We start from the raw sequence: 23,388 nt of genomic DNA on the forward strand, positions 1-23,388 counted from the left end.
AACTGACCCTCTGACAGTGCAGCGCTCCCTCAGTACTGACCCTCTGACTGTGCAGCACTCACTCAGTACTGACCCTGTGACAGGGCAGCAATCCCTCAGTACTGACGCTCCGACAGTGCAGCACAACCTCAGGACTGACCCCGTGACAGTGCAGCACTCCTCAGTACTGATGCTCTGACAGTGCAACACTCCCTCTGTACTGACTCCCTGACAGTGCAGCCCTCCCTCAGTGCTGACTCCCTTACAGTGCAGCACTCCCTCAGTACTGACCCTCTGACAGTGCAGCACTCCCTCAGAACTGACCCACTGACAGTGCAGCGCACCCTCAGTACTGATCCTCTTACAGATCAGCGATCCCTCAGTACTGACCCTGTGACAGTGCAGCACTCCCTCAGTACTGACCCTCCGACAGTACAGCACACCCTCAGGACTGACCCCGTGACAGTGCAGCACTCCCTCAGTACTGACCCTCTGACAGTGCAGCACTCCCTCTGTACTGACTCCCTGACAGTGCAGCCCTCCCTCAGTGCTAACCCCCAGACAGTGCAGCACTCCCTCAGTACTTACCCTCTGACAGTGCAGCACTCCCTCAGTACTGACCCTCTGACCGTGCAGCACTCCCTGAGTACTGGTTCTCTGACAGTGCAGCACTCCCTCAGCACTGGCCCTCCGACTGTGCAGCACTACCTCAGAACTGACCCTCTGACAGTGCAGCGCTCCCTCAGTACTGACCCTCTGACTGTGCAGCACTCACTCAGTACTGACCCTGTGACAGGGCAGCACTCCCTCAGTACTGACCCTCCGACAGTGCAGCACAACCTCAGGACTGACCCCGTGACAGTGCAGCACTCCTCAGCACTGATGCTCTGACAGTGCAACACTCCCTCTGTACTGACTCCCTGACAGTGCAGCCCTCCCTCAGTGCTGACCCCCTTACAGTGCAGCACTCCCTCAGTACTGACCCTCTGACAGTGCAGCATTCCCTCAGAACTGACCCACTGACAGTGCAGCGCGCCCTCAGTACTGACCCTCTTACAGATCAGCGATCCCTCAGTAATGACCCTCTGACAGTGCAGCACTCCCTCAGAACTGACCCACTGACAGTGCAGCACTCCCCCAGTACTGGCCCCCTGACAGTGCAGCACTCCCTCAGTACTGACCCTCTGACAGTGCAGCGCTCCCTCAGTACTGACCCTCTGACAGATCAGCGCTCCTTCAGTACTGACGCTCTGACAGTGCAGCACTCCCTCAGTACTGACCCTTTGAGTGTGCAACGCTCCCTCAGTACTGACCCTCTGACACTGCAGTGCTCCCTCAGTACTGCCCGTCTGACAGTGTAGCACTCTCTCTGTACTGACCCTCTGACAGTGCAACACTCCCTCTGTACTGACCGCCTGACAGTGCTGCCCTCCCTCAGTGCTCACCCCCTGACAGTGCAGCACTCCCTAAGTACTGACCCCCTGACAGTGCAGAATCTCCCTCAGCACTGACCCTCTGACAGTGCAGCGCTCCCTCAGTACTGACCCCCTGACAGATCAGCGCTCCTTCAGTACTGACCTTCTGGCAGTGCAGCACTCCCTTAGTACTGACCCTCCGACAGTGCAGCACTCACTCAGTACTGACCCTGTGACAGTGCAGCACTCCCTCAGTACTGACCCTCCGACAGTACAGCACACCCTCAGGACTGACCCCGTGACAGTGCAGCACTTCCTCAGTACTGATCCTCTGACAGTGCAGCACGCCCTCAGTACTGACCCTCTGACAGTGCAGCAATCCATCAATACTGACACCCTGACCGTGCAGCACTCCCTGAGTACTGGTTCTCTGACAGTGCAGCGCTCCCTCAGTACTGACCCTCTGACAGTGCAGCACTCCCTCAGTACTGACCCTCCGACAGTGCAGCACTCACTCAGTACTGACCCTGTGACAGTGCAGCACTCCCTCAGTACTGACCCTCCGACAGTACAGCACACCCTCAGGACTGACCCCGTGACAGTGCAGCACTCCCTCAGTACTGATCCTCTGACAGTGCAGCACACCCTCAGTACTGACCCTCTGACGGTGCAGCACTCCCTCTGTACTGACTCCCTGACAGTGCAGCCCTCCCTCAGTGCTGACCCCCTGACAGTGCAGCACTCCCTCAGTACTGACCCTCTGACCGTGCAGCACTTTTGAGTACTGGTTCTCTGACAGTGCAGCACTCCCTCAGCACTGGCCCTCCGACTGTGCTGCACTACCTCAGAACTGACCCTCTGACAGTGCAGCGCTCCCTCAGTACTGACCCTCTGACTGTGCAGCACTCACTCAGTACTGACCCTGTGACAGTGCAGCACTCCCTCAGTACTGACCGTCCGACAGTGCAGCACAACCTCAGGACTGACCCCGTGACAGTGCAGCACTCCTCAATACTGATGCTCTGACAGTGCAACACTCCCCCTGTACTGACTCCCTGACAGTGCAGCCCTCCCTCAGTGCTGACCCCCTTACAGTGCAGCACTCCCTCAGTACTGACCCTCTGACAGTGCAGCACTCCCTCAGAACTGACCCACTGACAGTGCAGCGCGCCCTCAGTACTGACCCTCTTACAGATCAGCGATCCCTCAGTAATGACCCTCTGACAGTGCAGCACTCCCTCAGAACTGACCCACTGACAGTGCAGCACTCCCCAGTACTGGCCCCCTGACAGTGCAGCACTCCCTCAGTACTGACCCTCTGACAGTGCAGCACTCCCTCAGAACTGACCCTCTGACAGTGCAGCGCTCCCTCAGTACTGACCCTCTGACAGATCAGCGCTCCTTCAGTACTGACCCTCTGACAGTGCAGCACTCCCTCAGTACTGACCCTTTGAGTGTGCAACGCTCCCTCAGTACTGACCCTCTGACAGTGCAGCACTCCCTCAGAACTGACCCTCTGACAGTGCAGCGCTCCCTCAGTACTGATCCTCTGTCAGATCAGCGCTCCTTCAGTACTGACCCTCAGACAGTGCAGCACTCCCTCAGTACTGACCCTCTGACACTGCAACACTCCCTCAGTACTGACCCTCTGGTAGTGCAGCATTCCCTCAAAACTGACTCTGTATTCAATGCAGCACTCCCTCAGTACTGATCCTCTGACAGATCAGCGCCCCCTCTGTACTGACCCCCTGACAGTGCAGCACTCCCTCAGTACTGACCCTCTGACAGTGCAGCACTCCCTCAGAACTGACCCTCTGATAGTGCAGCAGTCCCTCAGTACTGACCCTCTGACAGATCAGCGCTCCTTCAGTACTGACCCTCTGACAGATCAGCGCTACTTCACTACTGACCCTCTGACAGTGCAGCACTCCCTCAGTACTGACCGTCTGACAGTGCAGCACTCCCTGAGTACTGAACCTCTGACAGTGCAGCACTCGCTCAGTACTGACCCCCTGACCGTGCAGCACTCCCTGAGTACTGGTTCTCTGACAGTGCAGCGCTCCCTCAGTACTTACCCTATGACAGTGCAGCACTCCCTCAGCACTGGCTTTCCGACTGTGCAGCACTATCTAAGTACTGACCCTGTGACAGTGCAGCACTCCCTCAGTACTGACCCTCCGACAGTGCAGCACACCCTCAGGACTGACCCCGTGACAGTGCAGCACACCCTCAATTCTGACCCTCTGACAGGGCAGCACTCTTTCAGTACTGACCCTCTGACAGATCAGCGCTCCTTCAGTACTGACCCTCTGACAGTGCAGCACTCCCTCAGAACTGACCCTGTGACAGTGCAGCATTCCCTCAGTACTGACCGTCTGACAGTGCAGCACTCCCTCAGAACTGGCTTTCCGACTGTGCAGCACTATCTCAGTACTGATCCTCTGACAGTGCAGCACTCCCTCATTACTGGCCCTCTGACTGTGCAGCACTCACTCAGTACTGACCCTGTGACAGTGCAGCACTCCCTCAGTACTGACCCTTCGACAGTGCAGCACACCCTCACGACTGACCCCGTGACAGTGCAGCACTCCCTCAGTACTGATCCTCTGACAGTGCAGCACACCCTCAGTACTGACCCTCTGACAGTGTAAAACCCCCTCAATTCTGACCCTCTGACAGGGCAGCACTCTTTCAGTACTGACCCTCTGACAGATCAGCGCTCCTTCCGTACTGACCCTCTGACTGTGCAGCACTCACTCAGTACTGACCCTGTGACAGTGCAGCACTCCCTCAGTACTGACCCTCCGACAGTGCAGCACACCCTCACGACTGACCCCGTGACAGTGCAGCACTCCCTCAGTACTGGTCCTCTGACAGTGCAGCACTCCCCCAGTACTGGCCCCCTGACAGTGCAGCACTCCCTCAGTACTGACCCTCTGACAGTGCAGCACTCCCTCAGAACTGACCCTCTGACAGTGCAGCGCTCCCTCAGTACTGACCCTCTGACAGATCAGCGCTCCTTCAGTACTGACCCTCTGACAGTGCAGCACTCCCTCAGTACTGACCCTTTGAGTGTGCAACGCTCCCTCAGTACTGACCCTCTGACAGTGCAGCACTCCCTCAGAACTGACCCTCTGACAGTGCAGCGCTCCCTCAGTACTGATCCTCTGTCAGATCAGCGCTCCTTCAGTACTGACCCTCAGACAGTGCAGCACTCCCTCAGTACTGACCCTCTGACACTGCAACACTCCCTCAGTACTGACCCTCTGGTAGTGCAGCATTCCCTCAAAACTGACTCTGTATTCAGTGCAGCACTCCCTCAGTATTGATCCTCTGACAGATCAGCGCCCCCTCTGTACTGACCCCCTGACAGTGCAGCACTCCCTCAGTACTGACCCTCTGACAGTGCAGCACTCACTCAGAACTGACCCTCTGATAGTGCAGCAGTCCCTCAGTACTGACCCTCTGACAGATCAGCGCTCCTTCAGTACTGACCCTCTGACAGATCAGCGCTACTTCACTACTGACCCTCTGACAGTGCAGCACTCCCTCAGTACTGACCGTCTGACAGTGCAGCACTCCCTCAGAACTGACCCTGTGACAGTGCAGCATTCCCTCAGTACTGACCGTCTGACAGTGCAGCACTCCCTCAGTACTGACCCTCTGACAGTGCAGCACTCCCTCAGAACTGGCTTTCCGACTGTGCAGCACTATCTCAGTACTGATCCTCTGACAGTGCAGCACTCCCTCATTACTGGCCCTCTGACTGTGCAGCACTCACTCAGTACTGACCCTGTGACAGTGCAGCACTCCCTCAGTACTGACCCTCCGACAGTGCAGCACACCCTCACGTCTGACCCCGTGACAGTGCAGCACTCCCTCAGTACTGATCCTCTGACAGTGCAGCACACCCTCAGTACTGACCCTCTGACAGTGTAAAACCCCCTCAATTCTGATCCTCTGACAGTGCAGCACTCCCTCAGTACTGGCCCTCTGACAGATCAGAGCTCCTTCAGTACTGACCCTCTGACAGGGCAGCAATCTTTCAGTACTGACCCTCTGACAGTGCAACACTCCCTCAGTACTGACCCTCTGACAGTGCAGCGCTCCCTCAGTACTGACCGTCTGACAGTGCAGCACTCCCTCTGTACTGACCCTCTGACAGTGCAGCCCTCCCTCAGAACTGACCCACTGACAGTGCAGCGCTCCCTCAGTACTGACCCCCTGACAGTGCAGCACTCCCTCAGTACTGACACTCTGACAGCGCAGCGCTCCCTCATTATTGACCCCCTGACAGATCAGCGCTCCTTCAGTACTGACCCTCTGACAGGGCAGCACTCCCTCAGTACTGACCCTCTGACAGTGCAACACTCCCTCTGTACTGACCCTCTGACACTGCAACACTCCCTTTACTGACCCTCTGATAGTGCAGCATTCCCTCAAAACTGACTGTATTCAGTGCAGTACTCCCTCAGTACTGACCGTCTGACAGTGCAGCACTCCCCTCAGTACTGATTCTCTGTCAGTGCAGCACTCCCTCAGTACTGACCTTCTGACAGTGCAGCACTCCCTCAGTACTGACCCTCTGACAGATCAGCGCTCCCTCAGTACTTACCTCCTGACAGTGCAGGACTCTCTCAGTACTGACCCTCCGACAGTGCAGCGCTCCCTCAGTACTGACCCTCTGACAGTGCAGCACTCCCTTAGTATTGACCCCCAGACAGTGCAGCACTCCCTCAGTACTGACCCTCTGACATGCAGCACTCCCTCAGTACTGATCCTCTGACAGTGCAGCACACCCTCAGTACTGACCCTCTGACAGTGCAGCACTCCCTCTGTACTGACTCCCTGACAGTGCAGCCCTCCCTCAGTGCTGACCCCCTGACAGTGCAGCATTCCCTCAGTACTGACCCTCTGACCGTGCAGCACTTTTGAGTACTGGTTCTCTGACAGTGCAGCACTCCCTCAGCACTGGCCCTCCGACTGTGCAGCACTACCTCAGAACTGACCCTCTGACAGTGCAGCGCTCCCTCAGTACTGACCCTCTGACTGTGCAGTACTCACTCAGTACTGACCCTGTGACAGTGCAGCACTCCCTCAGTACTGACCCTCCGACAGTGCAGCACAACCTCAGGACTGACCCCGTGACAGTGCAGCACTCCTCAGTCCTGATGCTCTGACAGTGCAACACTCCCCCTGTACTGACTCCCTGACAGTGCAGCCCTCCCTCAGTGCTGACCCCCTTACAGTGCAGCACTCCCTCAGTACTGACCCTCTGACAGTGCAGCACTCCCTCAGAACTGACCCACTAACAGTGCAGCGCGCCCTCAGTACTGACCCTCTTACAGATCAGCGATCCCTCAGTAATGACCCTCTGACAGTGCAGCACTCCCTCAGAACTGACCCACTGACAGTGCAGCACTCCCCCAGTATTGGCCCCCTGACAGTGCAGCACTCCCTCAGTACTGACCCTCTGACAGTGCAGCACTCCCTCAGAACTGACCCTCTGACAGATCAGCGCTCCTTCAGTACTGACTCTCTGACAGTGCAGCACTCCCTCAGTACTGACCCTTTGAGTGTGCAACGCTCCCTCAGTACTGACCCTCTGACAGTGCAGCACTCCCTCAGAACTGACCCTCTGACAGTGCAGCGCTCCCTCAGTACTGATCCTCTGACAGATCAGCGCTCCTTCAGTACTGACCCTCAGACAGTGCAGCACTCCCTCAGTACTGACCCTCTGACACTGCAACACTCCCTCAGTACTGACCCTCTGATAGTGCAGCATTCCCTCAAAACTGACTCTGTATTCAGTGCAGCACTCCCTCAGTACTGATCCTCTGACAGATCAGCGCCCCCTCTGTGCTGACCCCCTGACAGTGCAGCACTCCCTCAGTACTGACCCTCTGACAGTGCAGCACTCCCTCAGAACTGACCCTCTGATAGTGCAGCAGGCCCTCAGTACTGACCCTCTGACAGATCAGCGCTCCTTCAGTACTGACCCTCTGACAGATCAGCGCTCCTTCACTACTGACCCCTCTGACAGTGCAGCACTCCCTCAGTACTGATCGTCTGACAGTGCAGCACTCCCTGAGTACTGAACCTCTGACAGTGCAGCACTCGCTCAGTACTGACCCCCTGACCGTGCAGCACTCCCTGAGTACTGGTTCTCTGACAGTGCAGCGCTCCCTCAGTACTTACCCTATGACAGTGCAGCACTCCCTCAGCACTGGCTTTCCGACTGTGCAGCACTATCTAAGTACTGACCCTGTGACAGTGCAGCATTCCCTCAGTACTGACCCTCCGACAGTGCAGCACACCCTCAGGACTGACCCCGTGACAGTGCAGCACACCCTCAATTCTGACCCTCTGTCAGGGCAGCACTCTTTCAGTACTGACCCTCTGACAGATCAGCGCTCCCTCAGTACTGACCCTCTGACAGTGCAGCACTCCCTCAGAACTGACCCTCTGACAGTGCAGCGCTCCCTCAGTACTGATCCTCTGACAGATCAGCGCTCCTTCAGTACTGACCCTCAGACAGTGCAGCACTCCCTCAGTACTGACCCTCTGACACTGCAACACTCCCTCAGTACTGACCCTCTGATAGTGCAGCATTCCCTCAAAACTGACTCTGTATTCAGTGCAGCACTCCCTCAGTACTGATCCTCTGACAGATCAGCGCCCCCTCTGTGCTGACCCCCTGACAGTGCAGCACTCCCTCAGTACTGACCCTCTGACAGTGCAGCACTCCCTCAGAACTGACCCTCTGATAGTGCAGCAGGCCCTCAGTACTGACCCTCTGACAGATCAGCGCTCCTTCAGTACTGACCCTCTGACAGATCAGCGCTCCTTCACTACTGACCCCTCTGACAGTGCAGCACTCCCTCAGTACTGATCGTCTGACAGTGCAGCACTCCCTGAGTACTGAACCTCTGACAGTGCAGCACTCGCTCAGTACTGACCCCCTGACCGTGCAGCACTCCCTGAGTACTGGTTCTCTGACAGTGCAGCGCTCCCTCAGTACTTACCCTATGACAGTGCAGCACTCCCTCAGCACTGGCTTTCCGACTGTGCAGCACTATCTAAGTACTGACCCTGTGACAGTGCAGCATTCCCTCAGTACTGACCCTCCGACAGTGCAGCACACCCTCAGGACTGACCCCGTGACAGTGCAGCACACCCTCAATTCTGACCCTCTGTCAGGGCAGCACTCTTTCAGTACTGACCCTCTGACAGATCAGCGCTCCTTCAGTACTGACCCTCTGACAGTGCAGCACTCCCTCAGTACTGACCATTTGAGTGTGCAATGCTCCCTCAGTACTGACCCTCTGACAGTGCAGCACTCCCTCAGAACTGACCCTGTGACAGTGCAGCATTCCCTCAGTACTGACCATCTGACAGTGCAGCACTCCCTCAGTACTGACCCTCTGACAGTGCAGCACTCCCTCAGTACTGGCTTTCCGACTGTGCAGCACTATCTCAGTACTGATCCTCTGACAGTGATGCACTCCCTCATTACTGGCCCTCTGACTGTGCAGCACTCACTGAGTACTGACCCTGTGACAGTGCAGCACTCCCTCAGTACTGACCCTCCGACAGTGCAGCACACCCTCAGGACTGACCCCGTGACAGTGCAGCACTCCCTCAGTACTGATCCTCTGACAGTGCAGCACACCCTCAGTACTGACCCTCTGACAGTGCAAAACCCCCTCAAATCTGACCCTCTGACAGGGCAGCACTCTTTCAGTACTGACCCTCTGACAGTGCAGCCCACCCTCAGTGCTGACCCCCTGACAGTGCAGCACTCCCTCAGTACGGACCCTCTGACAGTGCAGCACTCCCTCAGAACTGCCCACTGACAGTTCAGCGCTCCCTCAGTACTGACCCCCTGATAGATCAGCGCTCCTTCCGTACTGACCCTCTGATAGTGCAGCATTCCCTCAAAACTGACTCTGTATTCAGTGCAGCACTCCCTCAGTACTGACTCTCTGAAAGTGCAGCACTCCCTCAGTAATAACTGTCAGACAGTGCAGCACTCCCTCAGTACTGACCCTCTGACAGAGCAGCGCTCACTCAGCACTGACCCTTTGAGCGTGCAACGCTCCCTCAGTATTGAACCTCTGACAGTGCAGCACTCCCTCAGAGCTGTCGCTGTGACAGTGCAGCATTCCCTCAGTACTGACCGTCTGACAGTGCAGCACTCTCTCAGTACTGACCCTCTGACAGATCAGCGCTCCTTCAGTACTGACCCTCTGACAGTGCAGCACTCCCTCAGTACTGACCCTTTGAGTGTGCAACGCTCCCTCAGTACTGACCCTCTGACAGTGCAGCACTCCCTCAGAACTGACCCTCTGACAGTGCAGCGCTCCCTCAGTACTGATCCTCTGTCAGATCAGCGCTCCTTCAGTACTGACCCTCAGACAGTGCAGCACTCCCTCAGTACTGACCCTCTGACACTGCAACACTCCCTCAGTACTGACCCTCTGATAGTGCAGCATTCCCTCAAAACTGACTCTGTATTCAGTGCAGCGCTCCCTCAGTACTGATCCTCTGACAGATCAGCGCCCCCTCTGTACTGACCCCCTGACAGTGCAGCACTCCCTCAGTACTGACCCTCTGACAGTGCAGCACTCACTCAGAACTGACCCTCTGATAGTGCAGCAGTCCCTCAGTACTGACCCTCTGACAGATCAGCGCTCCTTCAGTACTGACCCTCTGACAGATCAGCGCTACTTCACTACTGACCCTCTGACAGTGCAGCACTCCCTCAGTACTGACCGTCTGACAGTGCAGCACTCCCTGAGTACTGAACCTCTGACAGTGCAGCACTCGCTCAGTACTGACCCCCTGACCGTGCAGCACTCCCTGAGTACTGGTTCTCTGACAGTGCAGCGCTCCCTCAGTACTGACCCTCCGACAGTGCAGCACACCCTCAGGACTGACCCCGTGACAGTGCAGCACTCCCTCAGCACTGGCTTTCCGACTGTGCAGCACTATCTAAGTACTGACCCTGTGACAGTGCAGCACTCCCTCAGTACTGACCCTCCGACAGTGCAGCACACCCTCAGGACTGACCCCGTGACAGTGCAGCACACCCTCAATTCTGACCCTCTGACAGGGCAGCACTCTTTCAGTACTGACCCTCTGACAGATCAGCGCTCCTTCAGTACTGACCCTCTGACAGTGCAGCAATCTTTCAGTACTGACCCTCTGACAGTGCAACACTCCCTCAGTACTGACCCTCTGACAGGGCAGCAATCTTTCAGTACTGACCCTCTGACAGTGCAACACTCCCTCAGTACTGACCCTCTGACAGTGCAGCGCTCCCTCAGTACTGACCGTCTGACAGTGCAGCACTCCCTCTGTACTGACCCTCTGACAGTGCAGCCCTCCCTCAGAACTGACCCACTGACAGTGCAGCGCTCCCTCAGTACTGACCGCCTGACAGTGCAGCACTCCCTCAGTACTGACACTCTGACAGCGCAGCGCTCCCTCATTATTGACCCCCTGACAGATCAGCGCTCCTTCAGTACTGACCCTCTGACAGGGCAGCACTCCCTCAGTACTGACCCTCTGACAGTGCAACACTCCCTCTGTACTGACCCTCTGACACTGCAACACTCCCTTTACTGACCCTCTGATAGTGCAGCATTCCCTCAAAACTGACTGTATTCAGTGCAGTCCTCCCTCAGTACTGACCGTCTGACAGTGCAGCACTCCCCTCAGTACTGATTCTCTGTCAGTGCAGCACTCCCTCAGTACTGACCTTCTGACAGTGCAGCACTCCCTCAGTACTGACCCTCTGACAGATCAGCGCTCCCTCAGTACTTACCTCCTGACAGTGCAGGACTCTCTCAGTACTGACACTCCGACAGTGCAGCGCTCCCTCAGTACTGACCCTCTGACAGTGCAGCACTCCCTTAGTATTGACCCCCAGACAGTGCAGCACTCCCTCAGTACTGACCCTCTGACAGTGCAGCACTCCCTCAGTACTGATCCTCTGACAGTGCAGCACACCCTCAGTACTGACCCTCTGACAGTGCAGCACTCCCTCTGTACTGACTCCCTGACAGTGCAGCCCTCCCTCAGTGCTGACCCCCTGACAGTGCAGCACTCCCTCAGTACTGACCCTCTGACCGTGCAGCACTTTTGAGTACTGGTTCTCTGACAGTGCAGCACTCCCTCAGCACTGGCCCTCCGACTGTGCAGCACTACCTCAGAACTGACCCTCTGACAGTGCAGCGCTCCCTCAGTACTGACCCTCTGACTGTGCAGTACTCACTCAGTACTGACCCTGTGACAGTGCAGCACTCCCTCAGTACTGACCCTCCGACAGTGCAGCACAACCTCAGGACTGACCCCGTGACAGTGCAGCACTCCTCAGTACTGATGCTCTGACAGTGCAACACTCCCCCTGTACTGACTCCCTGACAGTGCAGCCCTCCCTCAGTGCTGACCCCCTTACAGTGCAGCACTCCCTCAGTACTGACCCTCTGACAGTGCAGCACTCCCTCAGAACTGACCCACTAACAGTGCAGCGCGCCCTCAGTACTGACCCTCTTACAGATCAGCGATCCCTCAGTAATGACCCTCTGACAGTGCAGCACTCCCTCAGAACTGACCCACTGACAGTGCAGCACTCCCCCAGTATTGGCCCCCTGACAGTGCAGCACTCCCTCAGTACTGACCCTCTGACAGTGCAGCACTCCCTCAGACCTGACCCTCTGACAGATCAGCGCTCCTTCAGTACTGACTCTCTGACAGTGCAGCACTCCCTCAGTACTGACCCTTTGAGTGTGCAACGCTCCCTCAGTACTGACCCTCTGACAGTGCAGCACTCCCTCAGAACTGACCCTCCGACAGTGCAGCACAACCTCAGGACTGACCCCGTGACAGTGCAGCACTCCTCAGTCCTGATGCTCTGACAGTGCAACACTCCCCCTGTACTGACTCCCTGACAGTGCAGCCCTCCCTCAGTGCTGACCCCCTTACAGTGCAGCACTCCCTCAGTACTGACCCTCTGACAGTGCAGCACTCCCTCAGAACTGACCCACTAACAGTGCAGCGCGCCCTCAGTACTGACCCTCTTACAGATCAGCGATCCCTCAGTAATGACCCTCTGACAGTGCAGCACTCCCTCAGAACTGACCCACTGACAGTGCAGCACTCCCCCAGTATTGGCCCCCTGACAGTGCAGCACTCCCTCAGTACTGACCCTCTGACAGTGCAGCACTCCCTCAGAACTGACCCTCTGACAGATCAGCGCTCCTTCAGTACTGACTCTCTGACAGTGCAGCACTCCCTCAGTACTGACCCTTTGAGTGTGCAACGCTCCCTCAGTACTGACCCTCTGACAGTGCAGCACTCCCTCAGAACTGACCCTCTGACAGTGCAGCGCTCCCTCAGTACTGATCCTCTGACAGATCAGCGCTCCTTCAGTACTGACCCTCAGACAGTGCAGCACTCCCTCAGTACTGACCCTCTGACACTGCAACACTCCCTCAGTACTGACCCTCTGATAGTGCAGCATTCCCTCAAAACTGACTCTGTATTCAGTGCAGCACTCCCTCAGTACTGATCCTCTGACAGATCAGCGCCCCCTCTGTGCTGACCCCCTGACAGTGCAGCACTCCCTCAGTACTGACCCTCTGACAGTGCAGCACTCCCTCAGAACTGACCCTCTGATAGTGCAGCAGGCCCTCAGTACTGACCCTCTGACAGATCAGCGCTCCTTCAGTACTGACCCTCTGACAGATCAGCGCTCCTTCACTACTGACCCCTCTGACAGTGCAGCACTCCCTCAGTACTGATCGTCTGACAGTGCAGCACTCCCTGAGTACTGAACCTCTGACAGTGCAGCACTCGCTCAGTACTGACCCCCTGACCGTGCAGCACTCCCTGAGTACTGGTTCTCTGACAGTGCAGCGCTCCCTCAGTACTTACCCTATGACAGTGCAGCACTCCCTCAGCACTGGCTTTCCGACTGTGCAGCACTATCTAAGTACTGACCCTGTGACAGTGCAGCATTCCCTCAGTACTGACCCTCCGACAGTGCAGCACACCCTCAGGACTGACCCCGTGACAGTGCAGCACACCCTCAATTCTGACCCTCTGTCAGGGCAGCACTCTTTCAGTACTGACCCTCTGACAGATCAGCGCTCCTTCAGTACTGACCCTCTGACAGTGCAGCACTCCCTCAGTACTGACCATTTGAGTGTGCAATGCTCCCTCAGTACTGACCCTCTGACAGTGCAGCACTCCCTCAGAACTGACCCTGTGACAGTGCAGCATTCCCTCAGTACTGACCATCTGACAGTGCAGCACTCCCTCAGTACTGACCCTCTGACAGTGCAGCACTCCCTCAGAACTGGCTTTCCGACTGTGCAGCACTATCTCAGTACTGATCCTCTGACAGTGATGCACTCCCTCATTACTGGCCCTCTGACTGTGCAGCACTCACTGAGTACTGACCCTGTGACAGTGCAGCACTCCCTCAGTACTGACCCTCCGACAGTGCAGCACACCCTCAGGACTGACCCCGTGACAGTGCAGCACTCCCTCAGTACTGATCCTCTGACAGTGCAGCACACCCTCAGTACTGACCCTCTGACAGTGCAAAACCCCCTCAAATCTGACCCTCTGACAGGGCAGCACTCTTTCAGTACTGACCCTCTGACAGTGCAGCCCACCCTCAGTGCTGACCCCCTGACAGTGCAGCACTCCCTCAGTACGGACCCTCTGACAGTGCAGCACTCCCTCAGAACTGCCCACTGACAGTTCAGCGCTCCCTCAGTACTGACCCCCTGATAGATCAGCGCTCCTTCCGTACTGACCCTCTGATAGTGCAGCATTCCCTCAAAACTGACTCTGTATTCAGTGCAGCACTCCCTCAGTACTGACTCTCTGAAAGTGCAGCACTCCCTCAGTAATAACTGTCAGACAGTGCAGCACTCCCTCAGTACTGACCCTCTGACAGAGCAGCGCTCACTCAGCACTGACCCTTTGAGCGTGCAACGCTCCCTCAGTATTGAACCTCTGACAGTGCAGCACTCCCTCAGAGCTGTCGCTGTGACAGTGCAGCATTCCCTCAGTACTGACCGTCTGACAGTGCAGCACTCTCTCAGTACTGACCCTCTGACAGATCAGCGCTCCTTCAGTACTGACCCTCTGACAGTGCAGCACTCCCTCAGTACTGACCCTTTGAGTGTGCAACGCTCCCTCAGTACTGACCCTCTGACAGTGCAGCACTCCCTCAGAACTGACCCTCTGACAGTGCAGCGCTCCCTCAGTACTGATCCTCTGTCAGATCAGCGCTCCTTCAGTACTGACCCTCAGACAGTGCAGCACTCCCTCAGTACTGACCCTCTGACACTGCAACACTCCCTCAGTACTGACCCTCTGATAGTGCAGCATTCCCTCAAAACTGACTCTGTATTCAGTGCAGCACTCCCTCAGTACTGATCCTCTGACAGATCAGCGCCCCCTCTGTACTGACCCCCTGACAGTGCAGCACTCCCTCAGTACTGACCCTCTGACAGTGCAGCACTCACTCAGAACTGACCCTCTGATAGTGCAGCAGTCCCTCAGTACTGACCCTCTGACAGATCAGCGCTCCTTCAGTACTGACCCTCTGACAGATCAGCGCTACTTCACTACTGACCCTCTGACAGTGCAGCACTCCCTCAGTACTGACCGTCTGACAGTGCAGCACTCCCTGAGTACTGAACCTCTGACAGTGCAGCACTCGCTCAGTACTGACCCCCTGACCGTGCAGCACTCCCTGAGTACTGGTTCTCTGACAGTGCAGCGCTCCCTCAGTACTGACCCTCCGACAGTGCAGCACACCCTCAGGACTGACCCCGTGACAGTGCAGCACTCCCTCAGCACTGGCTTTCCGACTGTGCAGCACTATCTAAGTACTGACCCTGTGACAGTGCAGCACTCCCTCAGTACTGACCCTCCGACAGTGCAGCACACCCTCAGGACTGACCCCGTGACAGTGCAGCACACCCTCAATTCTGACCCTCTGACAGGGCAGCACTCTTTCAGTACTGACCCTCTGACAGATCAGCGCTCCTTCAGTACTGACCCTCTGACAGTGCAGCAATCTTTCAGTACTGACCCTCTGACAGTGCAACACTCCCTCAGTACTGACCCTCTGACAGGGCAGCAATCTTTCAGTACTGACCCTCTGACAGTGCAACACTCCCTCAGTACTGACCCTCTGACAGTGCAGCGCTCCCTCAGTACTGACCGTCTGACAGTGCAGCACTCCCTCTGTACTGACCCTCTGACAGTGCAGCCCTCCCTCAGAACTGACCCACTGACAGTGCAGCGCTCCCTCAGTACTGACCCCCTGACAGTGCAGCACTCCCTCAGTACTGACACTCTGACAGCGCAGCGCTCCCTCATTATTGACCCCCTGACAGATCAGCGCTCCTTCAGTACTGACCCTCTGACAGGGCAGCACTCCCTCAGTACTGACCCTCTGACAGTGCAACACTCCCTCTGTACTGACCCTCTGACACTGCAACACTCCCTTTACTGACCCTCTGATAGTGCAGCATTCCCTCAAAACTGACTGTATTCAGTGCAGTACTCCCTCAGTACTGACCGTCTGACAGTGCAGCACTCCCCTCAGTACTGATTCTCTGTCAGTGCAGCACTCCCTCAGTACTGACCTTCTGACAGTGCAGCACTCCCTCAGTACTGACCCTCTGACAGATCAGCGCTCCCTCAGTACTTACCTCCTGACAGTGCAGGACTCTCTCAGTACTGACACTCCGACAGTGCAGCGCTCCCTCAGTACTGACCCTCTGACAGTGCAGCACTCCCTTAGTATTGACCCCCAGACAGTGCAGCACTCCCTCAGTACTGACCCTCTGACAGTGCAGCACTCCCTCAGTACTGATCCTCTGACAGTGCAGCACACCCTCAGTACTGACCCTCTGACAGTGCAGCACTCCCTCTGTACTGACTCCCTGACAGTGCAGCCCTCCCTCAGTGCTGACCCCCTGACAGTGCAGCACTCCCTCAGTACTGACCCTCTGACCGTGCAGCACTTTTGAGTACTGGTTCTCTGACAGTGCAGCACTCCCTCAGCACTGGCCCTCCGACTGTGCAGCACTACCTCAGAACTGACCCTCTGACAGTGCAGCGCTCCCTCAGTACTGACCCTCTGACTGTGCAGTACTCACTCAGTACTGACCCTGTGACAGTGCAGCACTCCCTCAGTACTGACCCTCCGACAGTGCAGCACAACCTCAGGACTGACCCCGTGACAGTGCAGCACTCCTCAGTACTGATGCTCTGACAGTGCAACACTCCCCCTGTACTGACTCCCTGACAGTGCAGCCCTCCCTCAGTGCTGACCCCCTTACAGTGCAGCACTCCCTCAGTACTGACCCTCTGACAGTGCAGCACTCCCTCAGAACTGACCCACTAACAGTGCAGCGCGCCCTCAGTACTGACCCTCTTACAGATCAGCGATCCCTCAGTAATGACCCTCTGACAGTGCAGCACTCCCTCAGAACTGACCCACTGACAGTGCAGCACTCCCCCAGTATTGGCCCCCTGACAGTGCAGCACTCCCTCAGTACTGACCCTCTGACAGTGCAGCACTCCCTCAGACCTGACCCTCTGACAGATCAGCGCTCCTTCAGTACTGACTCTCTGACAGTGCAGCACTCCCTCAGTACTGACCCTTTGAGTGTGCAACGCTCCCTCAGTACTGACCCTCTGACAGTGCAGCACTCCCTCAGAACTGACCCTCTGACAGTGCAGCGCTCCCTCAGTACTGATCCTCTGACAGATCAGCGCTCCTTCAGTACTGACCCTCAGACAGTGCAGCACTCCCTCAGTACTGACACTCTGACACTGCAACACTCCCTCAGTACTGACCCTCTGATAGTGCAGCATTCCCTCAAAACTGACTCTGTATTCAGTGCAGCACTCCCTCAGTACTGATCCTCTGACAGATCAGCGCCCCCTCTGTGCTGACCCCCTGACAGTGCAGCACTCCCTCAGTACTGACCCTCTGACAGTGCAGCACTCCCTCAGAACTGACCCTCTGATAGTGCAGCAGGCCCTCAGTACTGACCCTCTGACAGATCAGCGCTCCTTCAGTACTGACCCTCTGACAGATCAGCGCTCCTTCACTACTGACCCCTCTGACAGTGCAGCACTCCCTCAGTACTGATCGTCTGACAGTGCAGCACTCCCTGAGTACTGAACCTCTGACAGTGCAGCACTCGCTCAGTACTGACCCCCTGACCGTGCAGCACTCCCTGAGGACTGGTTCTCTGACAGTGCAGCGCTCCCTCAGTACTTACCCTATGACAGTGCAGCACTCCCTCAGCACTGGCTTTCCGACTGTGCAGCACTATCTAAGTACTGACCCTGTGACAGTGCAGCATTCCCTCAGTACTGACCCTCCGACAGTGCAGCACACCCTCAGGACTGACCCCGTGACAGTGCAGCACACCCTCAATTCTGACCCTCTGTCAGGGCAGCACTCTTTCAGTACTGACCCTCTGACAGATCAGCGCTCCTTCAGTACTGACCCTCTGACAGTGCAGCACTCCCTCAGTACTGACCATTTGAGTGTGCAATGCTCCCTCAGTACTGACCCTCTGACAGTGCAGCACTCCCTCAGAACTGACCCTGTGACAGTGCAGCATTCCCTCAGTACTGACCATCTGACAGTGCAGCACTCCCTCAGTACTGACCCTCTGACAGTGCAGCACTCCCTCAGAACTGGCTTTCCGACTGTGCAGCACTATCTCAGTACTGATCCTCTGACAGTGATGCACTCCCTCATTACTGGCCCTCTGACTGTGCAGCACTCACTGAGTACTGACCCTGTGACAGTGCAGCACTCCCTCAGTACTGACCCTCCGACAGTGCAGCACACCCTCAGGACTGACCCCGTGACAGTGCAGCACTCCCTCAGTACTGATCCTCTGACAGTGCAGCACACCCTCAGTACTGACCCTCTGACAGTGCAAAACCCCCTCAAATCTGACCCTCTGACAGGGCAGCACTCTTTCAGTACTGACCCTCTGACAGTGCAGCCCACCCTCAGTGCTGACCCCCTGACAGTGCAGCACTCCCTCAGTACGGACCCTCTGACAGTGCAGCACTCCCTCAGAACTGCCCACTGACAGTTCAGCGCTCCCTCAGTACTGACCCCCTGATAGATCAGCGCTCCTTCCGTACTGACCCTCTGATAGTGCAGCATTCCCTCAAAACTGACTCTGTATTCAGTGCAGCACTCCCTCAGTACTGACTCTCTGAAAGTGCAGCACTCCCTCAGTAATAACTGTCAGACAGTGCAGCACTCCCTCAGTACTGACCCTCTGACAGAGCAGCGCTCACTCAGCACTGACCCTTTGAGCGTGCAACGCTCCCTCAGTATTGAACCTCTGACAGTGCAGCACTCCCTCAGAGCTGTCGCTGTGACAGTGCAGCATTCCCTCAGTACTGACCGTCTGACAGTGCAGCACTCTCTCAGTACTGACCCTCTGACAGATCAGCGCTCCTTCAGTACTGACCCTCTGACAGTGCAGCACTCCCTCAGTACTGACCCTTTGAGTGTGCAACGCTCCCTCAGTACTGACCCTCTGACAGTGCAGCACTCCCTCAGAACTGACCCTCTGACAGTGCAGCGCTCCCTCAGTACTGATCCTCTGTCAGATCAGCGCTCCTTCAGTACTGACCCTCAGACAGTGCAGCACTCCCTCAGTACTGACCCTCTGACACTGCAACACTCCCTCAGTACTGACCCTCTGATAGTGCAGCATTCCCTCAAAACTGACTCTGTATTCAGTGCAGCACTCCCTCAGTACTGATCCTCTGACAGATCAGCGCCCCCTCTGTACTGACCCCCTGACAGTGCAGCACTCCCTCAGTACTGACCCTCTGACAGTGCAGCACTCACTCAGAACTGACCCTCTGATAGTGCAGCAGTCCCTCAGTACTGACCCTCTGACAGATCAGCGCTCCTTCAGTACTGACCCTCTGACAGATCAGCGCTACTTCACTACTGACCCTCTGACAGTGCAGCACTCCCTCAGTACTGACCGTCTGACAGTGCAGCACTCCCTGAGTACTGAACCTCTGACAGTGCAGCACTCGCTCAGTACTGACCCCCTGACCGTGCAGCACTCCCTGAGTACTGGTTCTCTGACAGTGCAGCGCTCCCTCAGTACTTACCCTATGACAGTGCAGCACTCCCTCAGCACTGGCTTTCCGACTGTGCAGCACTATCTAAGTACTGACCCTGTGACAGTGCAGCACTCCCTCAGTACTGACCCTCCGACAGTGCAGCACACCCTCAGGACTGACCCCGTGACAGTGCAGCACACCCTCAATTCTGACCCTCTGACAGGGCAGCACTCTTTCAGTACTGACCCTCTGACAGATCAGCGCTCCTTCAGTACTGACCCTCTGACAGTGCAGCACTCCCTCAGAACTGACCCTGTGACAGTGCAGCATTCCCTCAGTACTGACCGTCTGACAGTGCAGCACTCCCTCAGTACTGACCCTCTGACAGTGCAGCACTCCCTCAGAACTGGCTTTCCGACTGTGCAGCACTATCTCAGTACTGATCCTCTGACAGTGCAGCACTCCCTCATTACTGGCCCTCTGACTGTGCAGCACTCACTCAGTACTGACCCTGTGACAGTGCAGCACTCCCTCAGTACTGACCCTCCGACAGTGCAGCACACCCTCACGTCTGACCCCGTGACAGTGCAGCACTCCCTCAGTACTGATCCTCTGACAGTGCAGCACACCCTCAGTACTGACCCTCTGACAGTGTAAAACCCCCTCAATTCTGATCCTCTGACAGTGCAGCACTCCCTCAGTACTGGCCCTCTGACAGATCAGAGCTCCTTCAGTACTGACCCTCTGACAGGGCAGCAATCTTTCAGTACTGACCCTCTGACAGTGCAACACTCCCTCAGTACTGACCCTCTGACAGTGCAGCGCTCCCTCAGTACTGACCGTCTGACAGTGCAGCACTCCCTCTGTACTGACCCTCTGACAGTGCTGCCCTCCCTCAGAACTGACCCACTGACAGTGCAGCGCTCCCTCAGTACAGACCCCCTGACAGTGCAGCACTCCCTCAGTACTGACACTCTGACAGCGCAGCGCTCCCTCATTATTGACCCCCTGACAGATCAGCGCTCCTTCAGTACTGACCCTCTGACAGGGCAGCACTCCCTCAGTACTGACCCTCTGACAGTGCAACACTCCCTCTGTACTGACCCTCTGACACTGCAACACTCCCTTTACTGACCCTCTGATAGTGCAGCATTCCCTCAAAACTGACTGTATTCAGTGCAGTACTCCCTCAGTACTGACCGTCTGACAGTGCAGCACTCCCCTCAGTACTGATTCTCTGACAGTGCAGCACTCCCTCAGTACTGACCTTCTGACAGTGCAGCACTCCCTCAGTACTGACCCTCTGACAGATCAGCGCTCCCTCAGTACTTACCTCCTGACAGTGCAGGACTCTCTCAGTACTGACCCTCCGACAGTGCAGCGCTCCCTCAGTACTGACCCTCTGACAGTGCAGCACTCCCTTAGTATTGACCCCCAGACAGTGCAGCACTCCCTCAGTACTGACCCTCTGACAGTGCAGCACTCCCTCAGTACTGATCCTCTGACAGTGCAGCACACCCTCAGTACTGACCCTCTGACAGTGCAGCACTCCCTCTGTACTGACTCCCTGACAGTGCAGCCCTCCCTCAGTGCTGACCCCCTGACAGTGCAGCACTCCCTCAGTACTGACCCTCTGACCGTGCAGCACTTTTGAGTACTGGTTCTCTGACAGTGCAGCACTCCCTCAGCACTGGCCCTCCGACTGTGCAGCACTACCTCAGAACTGACCCTCTGACAGTGCAGCGCTCCCTCAGTACTGACCCTCTGACTGTGCAGTACTCACTCAGTACTGACCCTGTGACAGTGCAGCACTCCCTCAGTACTGACCCTCCGACAGTGCAGCACAACCTCAGGACTGACCCCGTGACAGTGCAGCACTCCTCAGTACTGATGCTCTGACAGTGCAACACTCCCCCTGTACTGACTCCCTGACAGTGCAGCCCTCCCTCAGTGCTGACCCCCTTACAGTGCAGCACTCCCTCAGTACTGACCCTCTGACAGTGCAGCACTCCCTCAGAACTGACCCACTAACAGTGCAGCGCGCCCTCAGTACTGACCCTCTTACAGATCAGCGATCCCTCAGTAATGACCCTCTGACAGTGCAGCACTCCCTCAGAACTGACCCACTGACAGTGCAGCACTCCCCCAGTACTGGCCCCCTGACAGTGCAGCACTCCCTCAGTACTGACCCTCTGACAGTGCAGCACTCCCTCAGAACTGACCCTCTGACAGATCAGCGCTCCTTCAGTACTGACTCTCTGACAGTGCAGCACTCCCTCAGTACTGACCCTTTGAGTGTGCAACGCTCCCTCAGTACTGACCCTCTGACAGTGCAGCACTCCCTCAGAACTGACCCTCTGACAGTGCAGCGCTCCCTCAGTACTGATCCTCTGACAGATCAGCGCTCCTTCAGTACTGACCCTCAGACAGTGCAGCACTCCCTCAGTACTGACCCTCTGACACTGCAACACTCCCTCAGTACTGACCCTCTGATAGTGCAGCATTCCCTCAAAACTGACTCTGTATTCAGTGCAGCACTCCCTCAGTACTGATCCTCTGACAGATCAGCGCCCCCTCTGTGCTGACCGCCTGACAGTGCAGCACTCCCTCAGTACTGACCCTCTGACAGTGCAGCACTCCCTCAGAACTGACCCTCTGATAGTGCAGCAGTCCCTCAGTACTGACCCTCTGACAGATCAGCGCTCCTTCAGTACTGACCCTCTGACAGATCAGCGCTCCTTCACTACTGACCCCTCTGACAGTGCAGCACTCCCTCAGTACTGATCGTCTGACAGTGCAGCACTCCCTGAGTACTGAACCTCTGACAGTGCAGGACTCGCTCAGTACTGACCCCCTGACCGTGCAGCACTCCCTGAGTACTGGTTCTCTGACAGTGCAGCGCTCCCTCAGTACTTACCCTATGACAGTGCAGCACTCCCTCAGCACTGGCTTTCCGACTGTGCAGCACTATCTAAGTACTGACCCTGTGACAGTGCAGCATTCCCTCAGTACTGACCCTCCGACAGTGCAGCACACCCTCAGGACTGACCCCGTGACAGTGCAGCACACCCTCAATTCTGACCCTCTGTCAGGGCAGCACTCTTTCAGTACTGACCCTCTGACAGATCAGCGCTCCTTCAGTACTGACCCTCTGACAGTGCAGCACTCCCTCAGTACTGACCATTTGAGTGTGCAATGCTCCCTCAGTACTGACCCTCTGACAGTGCAGCACTCCCTCAGAACTGACCCTGTGACAGTGCAGCATTCCCTCAGTACTGACCATCTGACAGTGCAGCACTCCCTCAGTACTGACCCTCTGACAGTGCAGCACTCCCTCAGAACTGGCTTTCCGACTGTGCAGCACTATCTCAGTACTGATCCTCTGACAGTGCAGCACTCCCTCATTACTGACCCTCTGACTGTGCAGCACTCACTCAGTACTGACCCTGTGACAGTGCAGCACTCCCTCAGTACTGACCCTCCGACAGTGCAGCACACCCTCAGGACTGACCCCGTGACAGTGCAGCACTCCCTCAGTACTGATCCTCTGACAGTGCAGCACACCCTCAGTACTGACCCTCTGACAGTGCAAAACCCCCTCAAATCTGACCCTCTGACAGGGCAGCACTCTTTCAGTACTGACCCTCTGACAGTGCAGCCCACCCTCAGTGCTGACCCCCTGACAGTGCAGCACTCCCTCAGTACGGACCCTCTGACAGTGCAGCACTCCCTCAGAACTGCCCACTGACAGTTCAGCGCTCCCTCAGTACTGACCCCCTGATAGATCAGCGCTCCTTCCGTACTGACCCTCTGATAGTGCAGCATTCCCTCA

Source organism: Scyliorhinus torazame, chromosome 4, assembly GCF_047496885.1.
Source record: "Scyliorhinus torazame isolate Kashiwa2021f chromosome 4, sScyTor2.1, whole genome shotgun sequence".
Taxonomy (NCBI): domain Eukaryota; kingdom Metazoa; phylum Chordata; class Chondrichthyes; order Carcharhiniformes; family Scyliorhinidae; genus Scyliorhinus; species Scyliorhinus torazame.